The sequence below is a fragment of the Tachyglossus aculeatus genome, chromosome 11, assembly GCF_015852505.1.
Source record: "Tachyglossus aculeatus isolate mTacAcu1 chromosome 11, mTacAcu1.pri, whole genome shotgun sequence".
NCBI classification, from domain to species: Eukaryota; Metazoa; Chordata; class Mammalia; order Monotremata; family Tachyglossidae; genus Tachyglossus; species Tachyglossus aculeatus.
In genome coordinates this window covers 47,526,839-47,550,619 of record NC_052076.1, presented here as the reverse complement: position 1 = coordinate 47,550,619, position 23,781 = coordinate 47,526,839, and the positions used below count along the sequence as shown (strand labels likewise).

At 43.9% G+C, this 23,781-nt stretch overlaps 1 protein-coding gene across 8 annotated transcripts in view; it reads right to left on the bottom strand.

The window, feature by feature from the left end:
- The window catches only part of ACSF3 (acyl-CoA synthetase family member 3), a 243,014-nt gene that overhangs the window by 99,144 nt on the left and 120,089 nt on the right, over positions 1-23,781 (bottom strand). The window lies entirely within an intron of this gene.

Sequence of the window (23,781 nt, the reverse complement as noted above, 5' to 3'; positions counted from 1 at the left end):
TCACATCCTCTCTCCTGCTGGAAACTCCCTCCCACTTCATACCCAGCAGACTACTGTTCCCCCCACCGTCAAAACCCTTCTGAAATCTCATCTCTTTCAGGAATTCTTCCCAAGTTCATTTCTTATCTGCCCTCTCTATATCCCCCCTACCACTTCAGTGTTTCTGCGTCAGCTATTTGGGCACTTGCACACCTCTCCAGCACTTAACGTGCATCTTTTTTTCCACTGTTATTTCCTCCTCCCTGAAATTTATTTTCATGTACCTCCCCCACTAGATTGCTAAGCTCCTTGAGGTCAGAGATCACATCTACTAATTCTACTGTACTCCTCATAGCATTCAGTACAGTGCCTGTGCCCCCCCCACTTCTAGACTGTGAGCCCACTGTTGGGTAGGGACCGTCTCTATATGTTGCCAACTTGTACTTCCCAAGCGCTTAGTACAGTGCTCTGCACACAGTAAGCGCTCAATAAATACGACTGAATGAATGAATGGATAGGAACTCAATAAATATTATTCTGAATTGGCATGCAGGGGGAGAAGAGAGTGGATAACCGCACCAACAGTGCCTTGAGGCCAATGACCAGGAATTTCTACTTGATGCTAGGGGAATTGGTACCCATGGAAGGTTTTTGAGGAGTGGAGATATGATGTTTTAGAAAAATGATCTGGGTAGTAGTGGGACGTACTGGCTGGAGAGGGGAGAGACTGGAGGCAGGGAGACAAGTGAAGAGGCTGATGCAATAGTCAAATAGGGATATGACAAGTGTCTGGTTTAACCATTTGGGCATTTGGGCATTCCCGGCCCACATCATCCCCCTGGCCTAGAATGCCCTCCCTCCCCACATCTGCCAAGCTAGCTCTCTTCCTCCCTTCAAGGCCCTACTGGGAGCTCACCTCCTCCAAGAGGCCTTCCCACACTCAGCCCCCTCCTTCCTCTCCCCCCTTCCCCCTCTCCATCTTCCCCCACCTTACCTCCTTCCCTTCCCCACAGCACCTGTATATACGTATATGTGTTTGTAAGTATTTATTACTCTATTTATTTCACTTGTACATATTTATTCTATTTATTTTATTCTGTTAATATGTTTTGTTTTATTCTCTGTCTCCCCCTTCTAGACAGTGAGCCCACTGTTGGGTAGGGACCGTCTCTATATGTTGCCAACTGGTACTTCCCAAGCACTTAGTACAGTGCTCTGCACACAGTAAGCGCTCAATAAATACGATTGAATGAATGAATGAATGAATTTGGATGGAGAGAAAGGGGATGATTTTGGAAATGTCAATTAATCAATGTTATCTATCATTATGGAAAAACCTCCACCAGGATTTGGCAACTGACTGCTTATGGGAACTGAAAGAAAGAGAGGAGTCTAGCTAATACCAAGATGCCTTCCTCGATTAAGCTCTCTTTTCCTCTGCCTCCTTCTCCATTCTGCGCTGCCTATAATAATAGTAATAATGATGGCATTTATTAAGCGCTTACTATGTGCAAAGCACTGTTCTAAGCACTGGGGAGGTTACAAGGTGATCAGATTGTCCCACAGGGGGCTCACAGTCTTAATCCCCATTTTACAGATGAGGAAACTGAGGCACAGAGAAGTTAAGTGACTTGCCCAAAGTCACACAGCTGACAATTGGCAGTGCCGGGGTTTGAACCCATGGCCTCTGACTCCAAAGCCCGGGCTCTTTCCACTGAGCCACACTGCCTATGCACTTGGATCCATGACCTTTGGGCTCCACCCTCAACCACTTAGCATAGACTGTGAGCCCGTTGTTGGGTAGGGACCATCTCTATATGTTGTCAACTTGTACTTCCCAAGCGCTTAGTACAGTGCTCTGCACACCTTAAGCGCCCAATAAATACGATTGAATGAATGAATGAATCTATGCACATAGCTTTAAACTATATGTTATAAATTATTTATTTATATTAATATCCTTCTCTCCCTCTAGATTGTAAACTCACTGTGGGCAGGAAACATGACTACCAACTCTGTTGTACTGTGTTTCATTCATTCATTCGATCGTATTTATTGAGCGCTTACTGTGTGCAGAGCACTGTACTAAAGAGCTTAGTACAGTGCTCTATACATAGTAAGCACTCAAACACTCCATACCATCGATGATATCAAACACATCAAACAATGCTGCAAAACGACAAATATGATGACCCAACAAAGGACGATCTCTGGGTACAACTGGCGAAGTCAAGAAGTTTGGTTCCACACTGTATAATGTCACTTATATGGTATTTGTTAAGCGCTTACTATGTGCCAAGCACTGTTCTAAACGCTGGGGTAGATACAACGTAATGAGGTTATCCCACTTGGAGCTCACAGTCTTAATCCTCATTTTACAGATGAGGTAGCTGAGGCACAGAGAAGTGACTTGGCCAAAGTCACACCGTTGACAAGTGGTGGAGCCAGGATTAGAACTCACAACCTTTGACTTCCAAGCCCATGCGCTTTCCACTAAGCCACGCAGTAGTGCCATCTTCAAACACAAAGGATGACTATACATACATATGCATATTTGCATATATATTTCTAAATATATAGCATGAGAACCAAGATACAAGGTCGATACAAGTTAATTATCATCAATCGTATTTATTGAGCGCTTACTGTGTGCAGAGCACTGTACTAAGCGCTTGGGAAGTACAAGTTGGCAACATATAGAGACAGTCCCTACCCAACAGTGGGCTCACAGTCTAAAAGACTACAAGTTAATCTACAAGTTAATTAGGTTGGACACAGTCTATATCCCACAGGGGGCTCATAATCTAAGTAGGACTATATATGTATATATATATATATATCCCCTCTAATTCAATCTTTTCACTGGGCAAGTTGGCATTTAGTTCTTTTCTATTGTAATTTCATTTCCCAAGCAGGATTTGAACTGAGGATTTTCCCTAGTAGTTCACCACTAGACTTCGGAAACACTCCAGGACGTGCAGAAGTTTATGGGATTTACGTGACACCCAACAAAATGACAAATCCCAACTCTAGTGTTCATCTGAAATAGCAGTTTCAGAACATGGTGTCTCAAGGAAGAATAGAGACACTGGGACCCTAGATACTTCAAAAGCTCAAAAAGGTTTTTTTTGGATTTTTCCAAGAGCGATCTCCTCCAAGTCGGCCACCTTTTTCTCTAAAATATGGAATTGTAAAAATGAACTCACACATTGTAATGTATTTTATTTTAAAAAAGTAATAACTCACAAATTCCTTTCAAGAGCAGGGCCTCTTCCCTGGCCAGACATTTTGTCTCTCTGTGGGTAATGTTGGCCTTCATCTCACTTTTGGAGGGCTGCATGTGTCTGGTGGCCTCTCTTGTTTGCCTAGCTCTGTGGGACTGACATGAATCCAAAAAGTCACTAATATTTCATCTTTCCTTGGAACCACTTTGTGAAGTGAATTTTTCTTTTCTAAACCATATTTTGATATCGCCTTTCCAGAAGGGTTTCCCCTGCTCTTTTATGGTGGGAACATGCAAGAGTCTGGTACCAATCTGAGAATAGTTAGATTCTATTTTATTCATATTTATTCTATTCTATTCTATTTATTTTATTTTGTTAATATGTTTTGTTGTCTGTCTCCCCCTTCTAGACTGTGAGCCCGCTGTTGGGTAGGGACCGTCTCTATATGTTGCCAACTTGGACTTCCCAAGCGCTTAGTCCAGTGCTCTGCACAAAGTAAGCGCTCAATAAATACGATTGAATGAATGAATGAATGAACAGACTCCCCAACTAGGAATTCCACCCCTGTAAACACACCTACTGAATGAGTCTTTGTCTTTCACAACAGAAGGAGAGTGTAGCTATTTTTACAGTACCTTTCTCTGACCTGGGGCCTTGACCATTTTTCAGCCACTATTTCCTTCCTGAGGATCCAGAAGAGAGTTTACTCTGTCTGAAACTGAGAGGTTTGGCTTGAAAACCAGTTTTTGGAGCCTTCTCCAGAGGACAGAAGGGGCAGAACAGAGTAAGGTCCCACCAGGATTAAGGCTGGGTGACTTTGGGCTAGACTTGGGCCTGGGCAAATCTCTCTGGCTGACCATAAGGGATTTCTTTTCCCTTGTTCGGTACATGCCTAGAGGAGGTTGCTGGATGAGTCAGTCTGTCCAATGGTGGAGCTCCTGGAATAAGGATCCACAGTTGGACAGGCTGGGATGTACAAGCGTAACGGCTTCTGTGCATACTCAAAGCTTTCAGACAACCTGCTGCCTCTCCAAAGTCTGGTGGGGTCCAGAAAGGGGCTGGGCTCCAGACCCTTTGGGGTCCGGTTCGTCCTGGGTTATGACGGGTTGCAAAATTTCAGCCACGTAAAGATTTTTCTCAGGGAGGTTCAGACTGATCTTGGAGAGACTGGGATATCTTCAGATCCTGTGTGCAAGTTCAGGTCACCAATCTGGTGGTCTCGGCTTACTTGGGGGATCCTGGACTTCTGGGATGGAGAAATGACCACCCAGAGGGGGAAGAAGGCCCACAACTTCCTGGTGATCGGGCCCAGAGCTCTGTTTGGAATAGTCAGGACACTCAGGGTTCACTGCCGATGGGAACATCCTGGGGTGGCCCTACTAGGACTTAGCTTGTTTCGTCCATATTTCTGAAACACAACTATCAGGGACGTACAGTGGACTTGCTTGGCCCTGCAGCTAAGTCAACTTTTCCACCAATTGGTTCAAGAAGTCATCATATCCAGCCTTCTGTCAGGTAGAAGGGGTTCACACTAATGAGTTCACGGAGCAACTGTTTTGGTGCTTTCTGGGTTATTAAGTTTGTATCGTCTGTGGGTACCGCAGCCAGCTTAATAGCAGTGATCCTGTGGGCTGGGAACAAGCCCAGCCTTTGAAATGACAGCTGGAGAGGACATCAGCTGCCCCTTGCCTTTTCAACTACCAATTTTCCAGTTTGGGGAAAAACTAATTCCCAGGGAATAAGGCAAAGCTTTAGTTCCAGCAGGGAAGATATTGGAAGGATTCTTCCAACTCCTCCCACTCTTGTAAAGCCATTATCGAAATACCGTTCCCCAATAAATGGGGTTTCAAGTTGGTTGTTCAAAAGAATCGTTCCCTGCCAAATGAGCTACTTCTGACAGACTTTTGGGTTGTCCCCAAATCAAGCACTCAACTTCCTTGACTCAGGGATTACTACTCTCTGCGAAGCACCGTGGCTCAGTGGAGAGAGCCTGCGCTTTGGAGTCAGAGGTCATGCGTTCAAATCTTGGCTCCGCCAACTGTCAGCTGTGTGACTTTGGGCAAGTCACTTAACTTCTCTGGGCCTCAGTTCCCTCATCTGTAAAATGGGGATTAGGACTATGAGCCCCACATGGGACAACCTGATCACCTTGTATCCCCCCAGTGCTTAGAACAGTGCTTTGCACATAGTAAGCGCTTAACAAATACCATCATTATTATTATTATTAATCATATATTGCTCAATAAATACGATTGAATGAATGAATGAATATATCTCAAGTCTTTCACTTCTATGTCGCTTGGACAAGGATAGGCTACGTTATCTTGGACATAGATTCATTTCCAATTTGACAGCTAAAAGGCGGCCGTTGAAATGTAGTTGGTGGTACCTTTCCTGTTCTGAGGACACTTGTCTAAAAAGCAAAACCCACCGGTGACAAAGCCTGGACAATGGGGTGGGCACTCCCCATGGCAGCAGGAGGGGGCACCTGACATCCTCAACAATACACTACGACAAATACTCTCAGGGCTTAGGTTGGGACCAAGAGAACAGAAGTTCCACCGAGAATGAGGTACAAGCAAACATTTCGAAGAGAAACTCAGTAGACCCGACAGAATGACGCCTCTATACTGTGAAATCAATCAAGTGGCATAGCTTTAGAGAGGGTTTGGAACATCTGCACAAATAGAAACTTTCTGGCTAGCCCCAAGCCTAAAAGAAATCATGCTGTGAGAAAGAAAAGATGTTAATATGAATTTTAAATACTTTGTTTTAAGTAATTGACTTTCCATTGCGTCAGACACAAAATCGCGTTGATCCCGAGAGAAGGGCTAGTGAACATTATGTGGGCCATAAGCATTATTTTGGTAGACCTGAACTTTGGTAGGCTGGTTTAAACACATACCTTCCTCATTCATTCATTCATTCGCATTTATTGAGCGCTTACTGTGTGCAGAGCACTGTACTAAGCACTTGGGAAGTACAAGCTGGCAATATATAGAGACGGTCCCTACCCAACAACGGGCTCACAGTCTAGAAGGGGGAGCCAGACAACAAAACAAAACATATTAACAAAATAAAATAAATAGAATAGTAAACATGTACAAGTAAAATAAATAGAGTAATAAATCTGTACAAAACCCATACTGGCTCATTTCTATGTGCTCCTTATTCATACTTCAGAAAATATTTTGCTGCAATGGGATAGAGAGGAGAACTCAAAATAATTTGCTTCCTTTCCTGGACTACTATACCTCCGCAAACATAGCTCATCGTGCAAAGTACCTTCTCATTTTGTATTTTTAAGAAGCAGACCTCTGTTTTGAGAGACACTGGGATTGTTACCAAAGGATGTTTCCTTCTCTACAGATGCTTATGAACTTTTTAAAAGGTTTTACAGGATGGAGAGATCACATACCCCAAAAGGTTTCATATATATATATATATATATATATTTCCCCTATGGCATTTGTTAAGCAGTCACTATGTGCCAGGTACTATACTAAGTGCTGGGATAGATACAAGATAATTGCACTCACAGTCTTAATCCCCATTTTACAGAAGAGGTAACCAAGGCACAGAGAACTTAAGTGGCTTGCCCAAGGTCACACAGCAGACAAGTGGTAGGGCCGGAATTAGAACCCAAGTCCTCTAATTCCCAGGCCCGTGCTCTTTCCTCTGGGCCATGCTGCTTCTCTTATATGCGTCTAAATGTATCAGATGGAGAAAACTCATCATCAGTTAACATCTACTGGGGCTCACAAGATGAAAGGGGTCATTCTAGATTCTGTAGGGTTAAGGGAGTAGCAAACAAAAAGAAACGATCTCTGCCTTTCAGAAGCTTAGATTTTAAGTACACAGAGCCAATCATTCAGGTATGAATCAATTTAAACATGTAAATGCTGTGATGTAAACATGCCTCTAGACTGTAAGCTCCTTGTGGGCAGGAAGCATGTCTACCAACGCTGTTGTGTTGTACTCTCCCAAGTGCTTAGTACAGTGCTCTGCTCCCAGAATGTGCTCAATAAATACCATTCATTCATTCACTCAATCGTATTTATTGAGTACTTACTGTGTGCAGAGCACTATACTAAGCGCTTGGGAAGTCCAAGTTGGCAACATAGAGAGACGGTCCCTACCCAACAGTGGGCTCACAGTCTAGAAGGGGGAGACGGTGATTGACTTGGGGGCTCTGACCAAGCTGATGACCCAGCCATTTTCTGGAGATACTTCAAGAAGGCCAGGGGGACCACTCAGCCTGACCCAAACCTGAGGAAGAAGACCCAGGAGCTCTGGAAGCTGAGCCCTGGAGAACTGCTCAGAGACTCTTCACCCACAAGGAGCCTGAGCAAAGAGACCTTGGCTGGGTCACTGACTCTGACACATGGTAAGTCGCCTGGGGATTCATTCATTCATTCAATCGTATTTACTGAGCACTTACTGTGTGCAGAGCACTGGACTAAGCGCTTGGGAAGTCCAAGTTGGCGACATATAGAAACGGTCCCTACCCAACAATGGGCTCACAGTCTAGAAGGGGGAGACAGAGAACAAAACAATACATGGGGACAGGTGTCAAGTCATCTGAATAAACAGAAGTAAAGCTAGATGCACATCATTGACAAAATAAATAGAATAGTACATATGTACAAGTAAAATAGAGTAATAAATCTGTACAAACATATATACAGGTGCTGTGGGGAGGGGAAGGAGGTAGGGCAGGGGGAATGGAAAAAGGGGGCTCAGTCTGGGAAGGCCTCATAGAGGAGGTGAGCTCTATGAGAAGCAGCATGGTCTAGTGGATAGGCATAGGACTTGGAGTCAGAAGGACTTGGGTTCTAATTCTGGGTCTGCCACTTGTCTGAGAAGTGACCGTGGGCAAGTCACTGCACTACTTTGTGCCTCAGCTACCTCATCTTTAAAATGGGGATTAAGACGGTGAGCCCCCTGTGGGAGAGGGACTATAATAATAATAATGATGGCATTTATTAAGCGCTTACTATGTGCCAAGCACTTAAGCGCTGGGGAGGTTACAAGGTGATCAGGTTGTCCCACGGGGGGCTCACAGTCTTCATCCCCATGTTACAGATGAGGTAACTGAGGCCCAGAGAAGTGAAGTGACTTGCCCAAAGTCACACAGCTGACAAGTAGTGGAGCTGGGATTCCCTCTGCCTGGCTCTTACCCCTATCCCAAATGATGACACCCAAGGCACCATCAATCCCTAGGGATTCCCAGCTTGGCATTCTGGGAATCAGCCTTTTTGGCTGGATGGAGGTGGTCCAGCCCTGAAGAACGCCATAATAATAATAATAACAATAATGTTGGTATTTGTTAAGTGCTTACTATGTGCAAAGCACTGTTCTAAGCACTGGGGGAGATACAAGGTAATCAGGTTGTCCCACGAGGGGCTCACAGTCTTCATCCCCATTTTACAGATGAGGGAACTGAGGCCCAGAGAAGTGAAGTGAGTTACCCAAAGTCACACAGCTAAGTGGCAGAGCCGGGATTTGAACCCATGACCTCTGACTCCCAGCCCGGGCTCTTTTCCACTGAGCCATGCTGCTTCTCTATGGTTGGACTATGGACTATAGTCCATAAAAATCCAGTCAGAGTTGCACACAGTATGGACAGTGTGGTTTGGTAAAAAGAGAATGGGTCGGAGTATCCAGAAAGCTGGTACTCAATCCTTGCTCTGCCACTAGCCGGCTGTAGGAGCTTAGGAAAAATCACTCCATTTCCCTGGAAATAGATTAGCTTGTATCTACCCTGGCGCTTAGCACAGTGCCAGGCGTATAGTAAACGCTTAACAAATACCATAGGAAAATTTAAAAAAATAGAGCTCAGAGCTCAAGAGCCCACTGTTGGGTAGGGACTGTCTCTATATGTTGCCAACTTGTACTTCCCAAGTGCTTAGTACAGTGCTCTGCACACAGTAAGTGCTCAATAAATACGATTGATTGCTTGATTATCAGTGTTTTCGGGGAGGGAGGTGACACGGGTCAGAGGGGCTCAAGATACAAAGCCTGCATGCAGCTCCCTGAAACAGTGGTTCAGATATTTCAGACATCGATAAGACTGTGTTGAAAATACAATTGAGGCTTTTTCCTCTTGGCTGGGTCATCACAACACTATGTTAGGAAATATTTGGACAGTGTTAACAGCCGTTGGAAAACGTTTAGTATATATTTACTATTCTTTTTATTTTGTTGATGTGCATATAGCTTTAATTCTATTTGTTCTGACGATTTTGACACCCGTCTACATGTTTTGTTTCGTTGTCTGTCTCCCCCTTCTAGACTGTGAGCCCGCGGTTGGGTAGGGACCGTCTCTATATGTTGCCAACTTGGACTTCCCAAGCGCTTAGTACAGTGCTCTGCACACAGTAAGCGCTCAATAAATACGACAATGAATGAATGGTTCCTTCTAGCTAGCAAATAAAACTTTCTGAACCCCATCTAGATTGTAAGCCCACTGTTGGGTAGGGACTGTCTCTATATGTTGCCAACTTGTACTTCCCAAGCGCTTAGTACAGTGCTCTGCACACAGTAAGCACTCAATAAATACGATTGATTGATCTATGACAACTGCCTCCTGAATTCACTGCTGGGTGGGAGAATCCTTCACAGATGTAAAACGTCAGTATACAAATATAGTAGCAAGACTTTCCAACTACAGCAGGTAAGACAACTTGTACTTCCCAGGGGCTTAGTACAGTGCTCTGCACACAGTAAACGCTCAATAAATATGATTGAATGAATGATTGAAGACACTAGAGGCATACAAGACAGATGGCGTGGGTTTGGGGTACTTGGTCCAAGTAAAATAAAAGCTGAAAAACAGAGTGACAGTCCCTTAAAACTGGTAATATCAATAATGGGAAATCATCATTTTCTCACATGGCCAACTGCTTCTGCAGATCTTCACAATCTGTGAGTCCCGAAAGTTTCTTCTTTGGGTCAATCAATCAATCAATCGTATTTATTGAGCACTTACTGTGTGCAGAGCACTGTACTAAGCGCTTGGGAAGTACAAGTTGGGAACATATAGAGACGGTCCCTACCCAACAGTGGGCTCACAGTCCAGGGTCATCTGGTTTCCCATCCTGAGTACTCATAAGAGTAAGATAATAATAATAATAATAATAATAATAATAATAATAATAATGGCATTTGCTAAGCGCTTACTATGTGCAAAGCACTGTTCTAAGCGCTGGGGAGGTTACAAGGTGATCAGGTTGTCCCTTGGGGGGCTCACAGTCTTCATCCCCACTTTACAGATGAGGTAACTGACGCACAGGGAAGTTAAGTGACTTGCCCAAAGTCACACAGCTGACAGTTGGCGGAGCCGGATTTGAAGCCATGACCTCTGACTTCAAAGCCCGGGCTCTTTCCACTGAGCCACGCTGCTTCTCTAATCAAATATAATCAATAATCAGATCTTCAAATATCTCCGGCAATATCGGGCTTTGGATAACGCTTAAATACCATTACTATTAGAACATGACATTGGAGCAGTTCTTTGACTTTGGAAGGCAACAAGCAATATCAGGAAATAAACACTTCAAAACTGCATCACTTAATGGTAAATATATCAGATACACAGGGACCATGTGTTTTAGTTCTGTTGTGCTCTTTCAAGGGCTTAGTATATACAGTGCTCGGCACTAGTAGGTACTCATTAAATAGTCCCGCTTGATTTAGGCCCTGCCCCTTTGATGTCCCCATTGGTAGGGATACCAGGATAATATTTACTTTAATGGCACTGGAAGAATACATAGCGTGTGATCTTTTCTGTCTAAAACCGAGGCTGCAAATAGAGAATGTTCCCACAGGTGCACGTGTGGCTGAAAAGGCTGACGTGGGACTGACAATTCTGCCACATCGCACACAGACAAAGACGGTCTACTGTTTTGCTGACATTTTGCTATTTTGCTTTAGTCTTGTGATCCTCTCGAAGCTTCTGTTTGAAGCAAAAAAACACAAATATTGCTTTCTTGATTGCAACATGCCAGACTGGTCTGTCTGCCACAGTTGTGTCTCAATATTCAGATGACAAGCTGCACTCTCTGAGGCTGCACTCACTGCATCTTTAAAGTGTTTTTTTTCCCCCCATGTTCCCCCCATTTAATTTTTTTCCCATTTAGCTCACAATTCAGCAGCTGTTTGCGTACCCTCCTCTCATTTATTCTATGCACATGTCCCACCGAAAGAAGCTATGTTGAAATGAGTTTAGCTCTGGCGCTGGAACATTGACTTCGCTTCAAGACTTCATCGTCTGTGATCCTGAGGTTCCATTTGATGGTGACTCTGGTACGTGGTTTTGATGGCTTTTCTTCAGTAAGTCAGTGATGGTTCTGTAGGGTTTCGCATCTCACTGGCAGGCGAGGAAGTGTCAGATGGGGCTCGATCGCCTGTGGGTGAAGGCACAGAGTGGGACTGGTCGTTGTAGTCCACCGGACTTGATGATGGTTTTTATTCTGATGGTTTGGACACCTGTCTACGTGTTTTGTTTTGTTGTCTCTCTCCCCTTTCTAGACTGTGAGCCCGTTGTTGGGTAGGGACCATCTCTATATGTTCATTCATTCATTCATTCAATCGTATTTATTGAGCGCTTACTGTGTGCAGAGCACTGTACTAAGCGCTTGGGAAGTACAATTTGGCAACATCTAGAGACGGTCCCTACCCAACAGTGGGCTCACAGTCTAGAAGACTGTTGCCGACTTGTACTTCCCAAGCGCTTATGCCCTGCACACAGTAAGCGCTCAATAAATATGACACTGAACGAATGAATCTCACAATCAGCTGGAAGACTGGACACTAGGGTTCAAGCTTGGAGAAGCAGTGTGCCTCAGTGGAAACAGCCCGGGCTTTGGAGTCAGAGGTCATGGGTTCAAATCCTGGCTCCCCCACTTTTCAGCTGTGTGACTGTGGGCAAGTCACTTCACTTTTCTGTGCCTCAGTTACCTCATCTGTAAAATGGGGATTAAGACTGTGAGCCCCCTGTGGGACAACCTGATCACCTTGTAACCTCTCCAGCGCTTAGAACAGTGCTTTGCACATAGTAAGCGCTTAATAAATGCTATCATTAAAGCTTTGGGAGTCAGAGGTAGTGGGTTCTAATCTCAACTCTGCCACTTGTCAGCTATGTGACTTTGGGCAAGTCACTTAACATCCCTGTGCCTCGGTTACCTCATCCGTAAAATGGAGATTAAGACACCGAGCCCCACGTGAGACAACCTGATTACTTTGTAACTACCACAGCTCTTAGAACAGTGCTTGGCACAGCGCTTAACAAAAACTATCATTATTATTATTATTATTACATTGTCGTCATTCTTTGTCTGACAGTCTTCCAAAGGACATGCTGGCCTTCTAAACCTACTGCTTCATTCTGTTGGGTGGGGATGGAGAATTTTAGCACAACCTGACCATCATGGGACCCTGAAAAGACTCCTCAGGACAACTACATTTACTAAGTAGTTGTTGGAGCCCAAATTTAACCGATGATGTCTAATGCTCCTGTGAAGTTTATGAAAACATTCCAGGGGTCATGGAATTGCTTCTTGTATGTCTTCTGAACTCGGCAGGCTGTAAAGTTCACATCCTTATTCCGTGTTTTCCCCAAGGCACATGCTGATTCCAGGACTAAGCAGTTGCTAATATTCTTCAGTAATTGGTCCAGAAGGACACTGACCAGGATCTTGTAATAGTGGAGAGCAGTGAGACGATGGGATAGTAGCACACTTGGCTTTTTCATTTTTTTTTGTAGAAAATAATAAATTTGATAGTCCTTACGCTCCTTAGATAACCTCCTCCGTGTTTTATAAGTTCACGTAAATGCAGCTCCATGCTTGTAGGTCTCAACACATGTGCGAGCAGGTCCAGAGGCTTCATCGTGTCTCATAGCTCTGGCCACAGTTTAACTTCTGTAGGCAGTTCCCTGCCTAGCATCATCAATGGTATTTTTTGAGCGCTTACTGTGTGCAGAGCACATACTAAGTGCTTGGGAAAGCGGAGTTAGTAGGCACGTTACCTGCCCACAACAAGCTTACTGTCTAGAGATGAGCTTACAGGGCAGAGAAGGCAGCTCACCTTGAATGATGGAATTTTTGAAGGGGTTGTTGTCATTTCTGCAGGATTCCCTTCTTGTCTGTGATGAGAGTTGAGTTCAAAATGTTCACTTAGAGCCATCTGGATTTACCGGGGAATAGTCTGACCCTCTAATAGTTTCATGCTGTGAAATCCCAGCAGGACAGGCGCTCCTAGCATTTTTGCTGCTTCTGGTTTTTGACGTTCTTTTAGTGTTCTTCTTGGGTCCTTGAAAGAGAGCTAAAAGCTCTAATCCAATCTAAGATTAGCCCAGCGTTCTACAGCGTCCTTTGGAGGAATACCATTTGATGCCCTAGAAAGAGCACAATCTCGCTCCCCTGCAGGGCAGGGAGTGCGAAGTGAAATCTCAATGTGGAAATGGGGCCAACCTCCAGAAAGAGCTCATAAAGCTGAGTGAGTGGGTTAAAAAGTAGAAATTTTTGTAGAAAATAATAACTTTGATAGTCCTTATGCTCCTTAGATAACCTCCTCCGTGTTTTATAAGTTCACGTAAATGCTTAAGCAAAACAGCTCCACGCTTGTAGGTCTCGACACATGTGCGAGCAGGTCCAGAGGCTTCATCGGGTTTCATAGCTCTGGCCACAGTTTAACTTCTGTAGGCAGTTCCCTGACTAGCATCATCAATGGTATTTTTTGAGCGCTTACTGTGTGCAGAGCACATACTAAGTGCTTGGGAAAGTACAGTACAGCAAATTCAAAGTAAACAAAAGTGGCAAATGCGTGTCAAGGTGAGCAAGCGTTAGGGGACGTACCTAGGGAAGGATAATCCAAATTACAACCAAACGATGACGCGCTCAGAGCTATCAGTCACAACTCAGGAAAGTGATCTCAACATTAATAGCGACTGTTCTTTCACATCATCGACCCAATGTGCAGCAACTGGCCGAGGGCAACATAAAGAAGGGGGGTAGAAAACAAAAGCTATTATTTGGCCATTTTGTAAAACCACGAAAGGACTACTCCTGAAAGACGATGTGTTTAGGACAGACATAATAGAGATGGAGATGGTACGCAGAACAGCCATCAAAACGAGTCGTATTATTTTTGCCTTAGTCATCAAACATCTCGGCAGAAACTTGACAGTGCCCCAAGAGCAGACTGGGACATTAATCTTTACGCAGTAAAGCATCACAACATTTACCTGCACATCGCTCCGCTGCGTGGAAATCAAATTCTGAATGGACTCCAAATTTCCCATCATATCAACTCAAATTTTGGCAGAGGCTCAATCTGTATTTTATCTAGAGCAGAGCTCCTTGGCAGCAGGCACCTCCCCATTGTGTAATTTAATGATGTTATGGCTGGCTTGCAAACAGTAAAACAGAAAAGCCGTGACGTTATCTTAATAGGATTTTGCTTGCTGCACTGGGAATGTCACTGGAACCATTCCCCAGTGTCCGGAGAGGCAGCCAGTTTAGCGGGAGCGTCGTATGTTCCATTAAAATTCAGAGTTGGGAGAATGTACCCATCCCAGCCAATCACATCCTATCCACACACACAGAGTTATACCTGCACAATACGAGGTGCGTGGCAAATTCAAAGTAAACAAAATTATAGTTTACAACACAGGGTAAGGCCTCAGTCTATTTAATTTCTACTTACTGAAAATCTTTATAAAGCCTCCTTTGCAGGCACACTAGCCCTAAGTCACCGGCACTGACTGAAATTAAAAGATGCGTAACAGCAGAGAAAACCTTTTCGCCAAGTGCTGTATTTTACGGCATGTTCCACTACTTCACTCCAGTCTAACAACTTTAACATTCAGACCCATTCTGCCCTGGACGATAGGTGTTTGACAGCTTTTCACCGTAGAATAGATTCAGCAAACAAGCTGGACCATCCGGTGTACCAGATAAGATTATGTTTTCCATTCAGGAAAATAAAAGGCTGTTATAAATCCTCAAGAGCACTGAATCTGTGCGATGACAAAATGCATATTTTGAATGCTTCAATTTTACCTCTTTATTAGCAGGCAGCAAAGATGAATTGGGGACATAGAGGGATCCTCATCTGGCAAGCAGCCCTTTGGTTGATCTAAGCGGCTACTTGTTTTCCGGTGATCTAATAAAAACCCTCCTCTCTCTTCAAAAGTGTGTTATCGGGAAAGAGGTAGGAGTGAGTGGGGTTGAAAGCATCTAATGATTTTTGAGATCACAGTGGCTGTGAGGAAGAGCTTTTCAATGCAAGGGGGGCACTGCGTCGGGTGATGTGGGATTCTCTTCCTTTTGGTTTCAGGTCCTCGAGGCAGGAGAATGGATTAGATGACCTCCCAAGGTCCTGTCCAGTCCTTGGACTCCAGGACTGTCAAGACACCCTGATTCCTAGAGGTTCAGGACGCTAAAACCATCAGCGACGGGGACCCGGACTAAAATAAATTGAGCGGATTTTTGCGGAGGGTGAGAGAAAGGGAAAAAGTTCAGGGTCGCTCAACTTCGCGACAGGCAGGCTGTCGAAATATCCAATTAGGGGGTGAGTCTGAGAGCTGAGGGCACTGCCTCTCCTTCAATCAGGACACCGCACCAGCAGGAAATTCCCATGTGTTGGGAACCCAGGGGTCATCCTACATTTGAGCTTGTGAATCCTTGTGACATCTACAGCCGACCTCGGCCCCGCTCCTGCTGTTCCCTGTTTGTTTTAGCAGGTGGTAAGGATTTTCCCTGATAGTCCATGCAGATGGTGGCTGCAGTTTGGAAAAGCCTGCCCACAAAGCACTCTACTCTCGCCTCATTATGATACTGTAGATGGCTCGTAGAATTCAGGTCGCGCTGCTAGTTTACTCGGTGACAAGGAAGAACGTAAAGTGTGCACCGTAAAACTAATGTTAAAACCTCTAAAGCGATTATATAGAATTCACTTATGAAAGCCCCACTGCTATGTGGTAAACCTGAAGTTCTCATTAACATCACAGTTATTACCCTATAAGAAGGAGGATTGCATTTTGAGTCCAAATCTCCCCGTCACTCAACTTCTCCCAAGTGGGAGAGAGGGCTATTTGCAGTAATTCATTCATTCATTCAGTCATTCAGTCGTATTTATTGAGCGCTTACTGTGTGCAGAGCACTGTACTAAGCGCTTGGGAAGTACAAGTTGGCAATATATAGAGACGGTCCCTACCCAACAACGGGCTCATCTGCCTCAGTTCCTCTACCTATATGTTCTCTGGACCATATAGCCTGCTTGAGAGTTCGGTAGGACCCAGTTATAGTGGTCCCCATCTAATTCCCACCTTTGTACTATTTTCCAGTGCAGAGTACAGTGTGCTGCACACAGTAAGCACTTAATATTACCACCGCTGATTGTATCATAGTGCTCCTCAATTTCCCTAGAAAGAAATCAGGTCTGAAATAAGGACCTGGCCAAGCTAATAATGATGATAATAATAATAATTGTGGTTTTTGTTAAGCACTATGTGCCAAGCACTGTATTAAGCACTAGGATAGATACAAGATAAATACAAGTCTAAATGAGGGAGAACAGTTATTATACCTCATTTTGCAGGTGAGGGAACTGAGGCACCAAAAAGTAAAGGACTCTCCCAAGGGCACACAGAAGACAAGTGGTGGAGCCGGGATTAGAAGCAAAATCACAGCAGAGCTGGAAGTGTAGCTAGGTCAGCAGCAGAGTCAGTCAACAGTATTTAATGAGTACCTACTCTGTGCTGAGATCTGTACTAAGCAATTGGAAGAGTAAAGTAGATTAAAAAAATTTATTCCTCTCCAACAGACTAGTTGGGGGAGACACAAGATAATATCCATTTAGGGGGTAAAAGATAATAGAAAGATGGATAGGTGAATAAATACATGCTTAAATAGTAGAGTATATGAAAAGATATACATAGCCTGTTGTTGAGTGGGGACCGCCTCTACATGTTGCCGACTTGTACGTACCAAGCGCTTAGTACAGTGCTCTGCACACAGTAAGCACTCAATAAATGATTGAATGAATGAATGAATGAAGGCTACAGGTGAGGGGTAAATTGACTGATGGGTAGGCATTTAATAATAATAATAATAATAATGATAGCATTTATTAAGCACTTACTATGTGCAAAGCACTGTTCTAAGCGCTAGGGAGGTTACAAGGTGATCAGGTTGTCCCACTGGGGGCTCACAGTCTTCATCCCCATTTTACACATGAGGTAACTGAGGCCCAGAGAAGTGAAGTGACTCGCCCAAAGTCACACAGCTGACGAGTGGTGGAGCTGGGATTTGAACCGATGACCTCTGACTCCAAAGCCCGGGCTCTTTCCACTGAGCCACGCTGCTTCTCGTTGGCATTTCTGCCAAGCTTGCCATCACATCCCCCTCTTCGTGGCAGATCACTGCTCCTCCCCCCAAATTCCAATTTCCAATCATCTCTTTGGCACCCTAAGGATTGGGTTATGCACTGCAATTAACTGGGCTCTGCACACAAGTAAGCGCTCAGTGAATACCATGGATCGATCGATTGATTGATACAACCATCGGTGAGCCCAATGGAAAATTCAGAAGTTCTTAATGGAGGCTGTGACCAACTCTTTTAACTGTTCCTGATGGAGCATGTGCTAGAATTTATTTTTTTTTCCATCTAACCTAGGAGAGCTCTAAGATTGGTCAACCCATGGTACTTATTGAGCACCTACTGTGTGCAAAGCACTGTATTAAGCCTTTGGGAGAGTACAATAGAGTTAGAAAAAACCTTCTGAGTTTCCAAGGGCAACTGAGCGTGAGGGGAAAATTCAGGAGGGGGGCAGAGGAAGAAATTGAGTTTCTCACTTCTGCGGCCATGCGGATGTGCTATTTGTGGCCAAGAGAAGCAGCGTGGCTCAGTGGAAAGAGCATGGGCTTTGGAGTCGGAGGTCATGGGTTCAAATCCCGGCTCTGCCAATTGTCAGCTGTGTGACTTTGGGCAAGTCACTTAACTTCTCTGGGCCTCAGTTACCTCATCTGGAAAATGGGGATTAAGACTGTGAGCCCCCCGTGGGACAACCTGATCACCTTGTAGCCTCCCCGGCGCTTAGAACAGTGCTTTGCACATAGTAAGTGCTTAATAAATGCCATTATTATTATTATTATTAATGAGGGGAATGGCAACACCTCGCTCTGTGAAACTGCTTGGCCTGTTTTTCACTTAACCTGTTAAATGTTATTAGGAAAAAGCTATTATTTCAAATTTTGTCAATCGTATCTGGCTGTATGATGCTCCTGGGCACTCCTCTACCTCACAATTCTGTGGTCAGGACTGCCTGACTTCCAGACAGGTCCAGCAAAGGAATCACGACTGAACTGCCTCCGAGGGAGTCTGTCTTCAGTTTTAGCCATGACGTGACAGCATCAGGGAAGGGAACCTGTTTCAACATTTTAGACTGTGAGCCCGTTGTTGGGTAGGGGCCGTCTCTATATGTTGCCAACTTGTACTTCCCAAGCGCTTAGAACAGTGCTGTGCACACAGTAAGCGCTCAATAAATATGACTGACTGAATGAATGAAAGAAGAGATCTAGGCGCAATATTCAGTGTTGTCATATAAGAACCATAGACCACATAGGTAAAAACCTCTTACCACAGGCACCATGCAAAATAGACACTGTCTTTCCAACAAAGGGCACCTGTAGACCATCAAAATGCTGAAGTTTTCAAGTGGGACCAATGCTACAAATGCTGTGCGCTCCATGCTCACCGACAACTTAGGGAGATAAAATATTGGAGAAAAAGGGGAAGGCAAAAAAAAAAAAAAAGACGACTAAAATCTATTCCTACAATAATGTATTCCTAATTTCATAATCACTTCATTATCTGAAACTGGCAGAACATAATCTAATCATTTTGATTCAAGTGATCTTTCTGTAATTTTCTATCAGGTTTTACTTGTGCTTACACCAAGGTCATTAGAACACGCTTATTGCGGGTGGATTTTTTTATTAGAATGGGTTAAAAAGAAGCGTTTTAATGGGTTGTAAAATTCTGCAACTGGCTTACCTGATGCTGGAATGGAAAATTCAGACCTCCCCAATGAAGAATTCAACACATGGAAGGACTGTATGATATTGTCCACATAGCAGCCTCTATTCACTGTATTACACTAAAGACTAATTAGCCATATGCTACCGTAGGAGGAGACTTATTCAATCTGCAATATCACCCAATGGAGCTATGAAAGATATCTTCACTATAAAAACGGGCACTGGCTACTGAATCTTCAAGCTTAGTGGTTATGTGGACATGCATGTTTCGTGTCAGATTGCCTGCATGGAAAACCATCGACTGATAGAATTTGAGCAGTATGGCCTAGTGGAAAGAGCACAGGATACATCGGGAATCAAAAGACCTGGGTTCTAATCCCAGCTCTGCCACTTACTTGTTGCGTGACCTTAAGTATACCAACTTGCCTTCTCCGTGCTTCAGTTTCCTCATCTTTAAAATGGGGATTAAATACGCTCTTCTTCCTCCCCCAAGACTGTGATTCCAAGGGATTGCATCTGATCTAACTGGTCTAATTGTATCTAGACTGTGAGCCCACTGTTGGGTAGGGACCATCTCTGTATGTTGCCAAATTGTACTTCCCAAGCGCTTAGTACAGTGCTCTGCACACAGTAAGTGCTCAATAAATACAACTGAATGAATGAATGAATATCTACCCAGTGCTTTGAACAGTGACTGGCACATACAATTGATGACGATGATGATGATGGTATTTGTTAAGTGCTTACTATGTGCAAAGCGCTGGGGGGGATACAAGGTGATAATAATAATAATAATGGCATTTATTAAGCACTTACTATGTGCAAAGCACTGTTCTAAGCACTGGGGAGGTTACAAGGTGATCAGTTTGTCCCACGGGGTGCTCGCAGTCTACAGATTTTACAGATGAGGGAACTGAGGCCCAGAGAAGTGAAGTGACTAGCCCACAGTCACACAGCTGACAAGTGGCGGGGCCGGGATTTGAACCCATGACCTCTGACTCCAAAGCCCGTGCTCTTTCCACTGAGCCACGCTGATCAGGTTGTCCCACCTTATTGTTATTGTTATCTTCTACACTGTGAGCCCACTTCTAGACTGTGAGCCCATTGTTGGGTAGGGACCGTCTCTATATGTTGCCAACTTGTACTTCCCAAGCGCTTAGTACAGTGCTCTGCACACAGTAAGCACTTAATAAATACGATTGAATGAATGAATGAATACCAATGCTTCTTGTTAATTAAACTGAACAAACCCAAGTTGGGTTGCTAGCTAGTTTCTAAAAGCCAGATCAAATTAATTAGGAATTATTTCTTGATTCCATCCTGTTCTTATCATGGATCCAAAACAAATCTGAAAATCTGGGCCGGGCCAATTTATCCATCTTCCAGGGACCTCGGGCCACAAAATGTGAGTGCTTGTAGATCTCCCAGTTATTATCTGCTTGATTTGATTTGTTGGGTGGTCTCAGGAAAGACTTAAGGAAACAGTTGGGATGACAGACTTCCATCCCGGTGGTGATCGGCATCCGGATGGAATAAGGACAAAAATCAAAACAGTCAAGGTGAAAAGTCACCTTGCCCAGTGCCCATGGCACTTGGCTTCTGGGAATTTTATTCTTAATTTCTTTTTACTCCTATTTCTCTATCTCGCTGCCTTTTCAGGAAGACTGTATGCATCAAATCGGTCAATTATACTGAGTGCTTATTCATTCATTCAATCGTATTTATTGAGCGCTTACTGTGTGCAGAGCACTGTACTAAGCACTTGGGACGTACAAGTTGGTAACATATAGAGACGGTCCCTACCCAACAGCGGGCTCACAGTCTAGAAGGGGGAGACAGACAACAAGACAGAACATATTAACAAAATAAAATAGAATAAATATGTAAAAATAAAATAATAGAGTAATAAATACGTACAAACATATATACAGGTGCTGTGGGGAGGGGAAGGAGGTAAGGCGGGGGGATGGGGAGGGGGAGGAGGGGGAGATGTTTGTACATATTTATTACTCTATTTATTTTACTTGTACATATCTATTCTATTTTATTTTGTTAATATGTTTGGTTTTGTTCTCTGTCTCCCCATTCTAGACTGTGAGCCCACTGTTGGGTAGGGACTGTCTCTATATGTTGCCAACTTGGACTTCCCAAGTGCTTAGTACAGTGCTCTGCACACAGTAAGCGCTCAATAAACACGATTGATTGACTGACTGATTGATTGAGGGGGCTCAGTCTGGAAAGGCATGCGTAGAGAAAGAGAGGACAAAGAGGAAGAGAAAGAAAAAGAACACTGCTTGCAGAGCACTGTACTAAGCGCTCGAGAGAGTACAATATAACAGAGTTGGTAGACACGTTCCCTGCCCACAGGGAGCTTATAGTCTAGAGACATCAAAGAGATATGTGAAAAGTCTTGATGGAAAGAGGCGCTCCAGGAATACAAAGCCAAATTATTCCTTCAGTAAAAACTGCCATTTATGATTACTTGCTGGCCCAAACGATCTGCATTTTGAAAATGCACCCCTGCCCAACAAACCCGGCGATTCCACTGCCTAGTTAACTGACTGGCTGCATCTTGAACCGAACGAAAGTCCTACAAGTATAGACCGAACAAGGGTGGTGGTGACAATCCCCAACTCTGCCTTGGAGATTTCACCCAAATCATTCTCATTGATCCATGTGTATTTCTAACTCAAGCTCCGTTGCCCCTTTCCACTAAGTCCCACTTTTTTCTGCAAATATGAGATGTGTTGGGTACCCTCCTGCCCGGAGTAGGCTACTGGAAGGTAAATGAGATTGGAGTGTACGTTCTTTATGGGCAGAGAAAATGTCACTTCTTTATTGTGGACTTTATTGTGCGAAGCAGCGTGGCTCAGTGGAAAGAGCACGGGCTTTGGAGTCAGAGGTCACGGGTTCAAATCCCAGCTCCGCCAGTTAATAATAATGTTGGCATTTGTTAAGCGCTTACTATGTGCAAAGCGCTGGGGGGGATACAAAGTGATCAGGTTGTCCCACGTGGGGCTCACAGTCTTAATCCCCATTTTACAGATGAGGTAATTGAGGCTCAGAGAAGTTAAGTGACTTGCCCAAGGTCACACAGCAGACATGTGGTGGAGCCGGGATTCGAACCCATGACCTCTGACTCCAAAGCCCATGCTCTTTCCACCGAGCCACGCTGCTTCTCGTGGCTTACACAGTTGCCAGCTGTGTGACTTCGGACAAGTCACTTAACTTCTCTGGGCCTCAATTACCTCATTTGTAAATGGGGATTAAGACTGTGAGCCCCATGTGGAACAACTTGATTACCTTGGATCCTCCCCAGTGCTTAGAACAGTGCTTTGCACATAATAAGTGCTTAAGAAATGCCATTATTATTATTATTCTCATGCACCTAGTTCAGCACACAAGTGGGAGCTCGACATATTTATTCTATTTTATTTTGTTAATATGTTTTGTTTTGTTCTCTGTCTCCCCCTTCTACACTGTGAGCCCGCTGTTGGGTAGGGACCGTCTCTATATGTTGCCAACTTGTACTTCCCAAGCGCTTAGTACAGTGCTCTGCACACAGTAAGCGCTCAATAAATGCGACTGAATGAATGAATGAATAAATGCTTCTACTACTACTCCAGTACCTTAGATAGAGCACTATTTTTCTCTTGCAGTAGAAAAATAAAGATGAGATTTTAAAATCCTTAGGGAGAATAAAAAAATGACCAAAATTCAAACTCCATATCATAACCCACAAGCCACATTTCACATCTGTTTTTGCAATGTTAACTTTTTCATAAAAGGGATGAGAATAACAAGATCAATTTACTTTTCATTTTAGAAGCTTATAAAATTTAGCTCTACGGGCTAGAAGGGGGAGGAAAGACATAAGGGAGAGAAGACCAAACCTGACTCACAAGGTGGATCGGTTTGCAAGGAAACAATCTTTATTCTTCTCTTAACAGTGATTACTAAATTGCTATTCTTGATTGCAAAAAGAGAACCAATATCATTTTGAATATAAATTGTATTTACAGATTAACTAGAAGCATCTACAAAGAGCAAGTGCTAAGGTCTGAATTAAGGTCAGTGTCTTAGCATTTTTAATTCATATCAGCACCACACATGGGAAATAAAATAGCTCTGAAAGGCCAACCCATCTGGGCGCCGTTGTTCTTTTATTTCTGATTTGCGGTGATACAGTAGTAAACACGCTGAAGTGTCGGCTAATCTCCCAGCTCCTTATGCTTTGGGTGAGAAGTATTTAAAAGCTGCACCCGGAACACGCATTTTGAATTTGGGTCTGTGACACTGAGACGGTGCCATTTCCTTATTCAGCCATCCTAGTTCAAAATACAAGTTCTGTTAGAAGAGACGCTCCCTGAGTTTTATGCTCAAGAAGCATGATGATTTTCATTTGTGGGGGAGGTTTACATCTATGGGCACGCACAACTTCACAAGGACCCCATCTGGAAGTGGATCTTCGTATGGCCTTCTAACTGACTTAAGACGTTCCCGTAAAAATAATAAAAATAAAATTGTGGTAT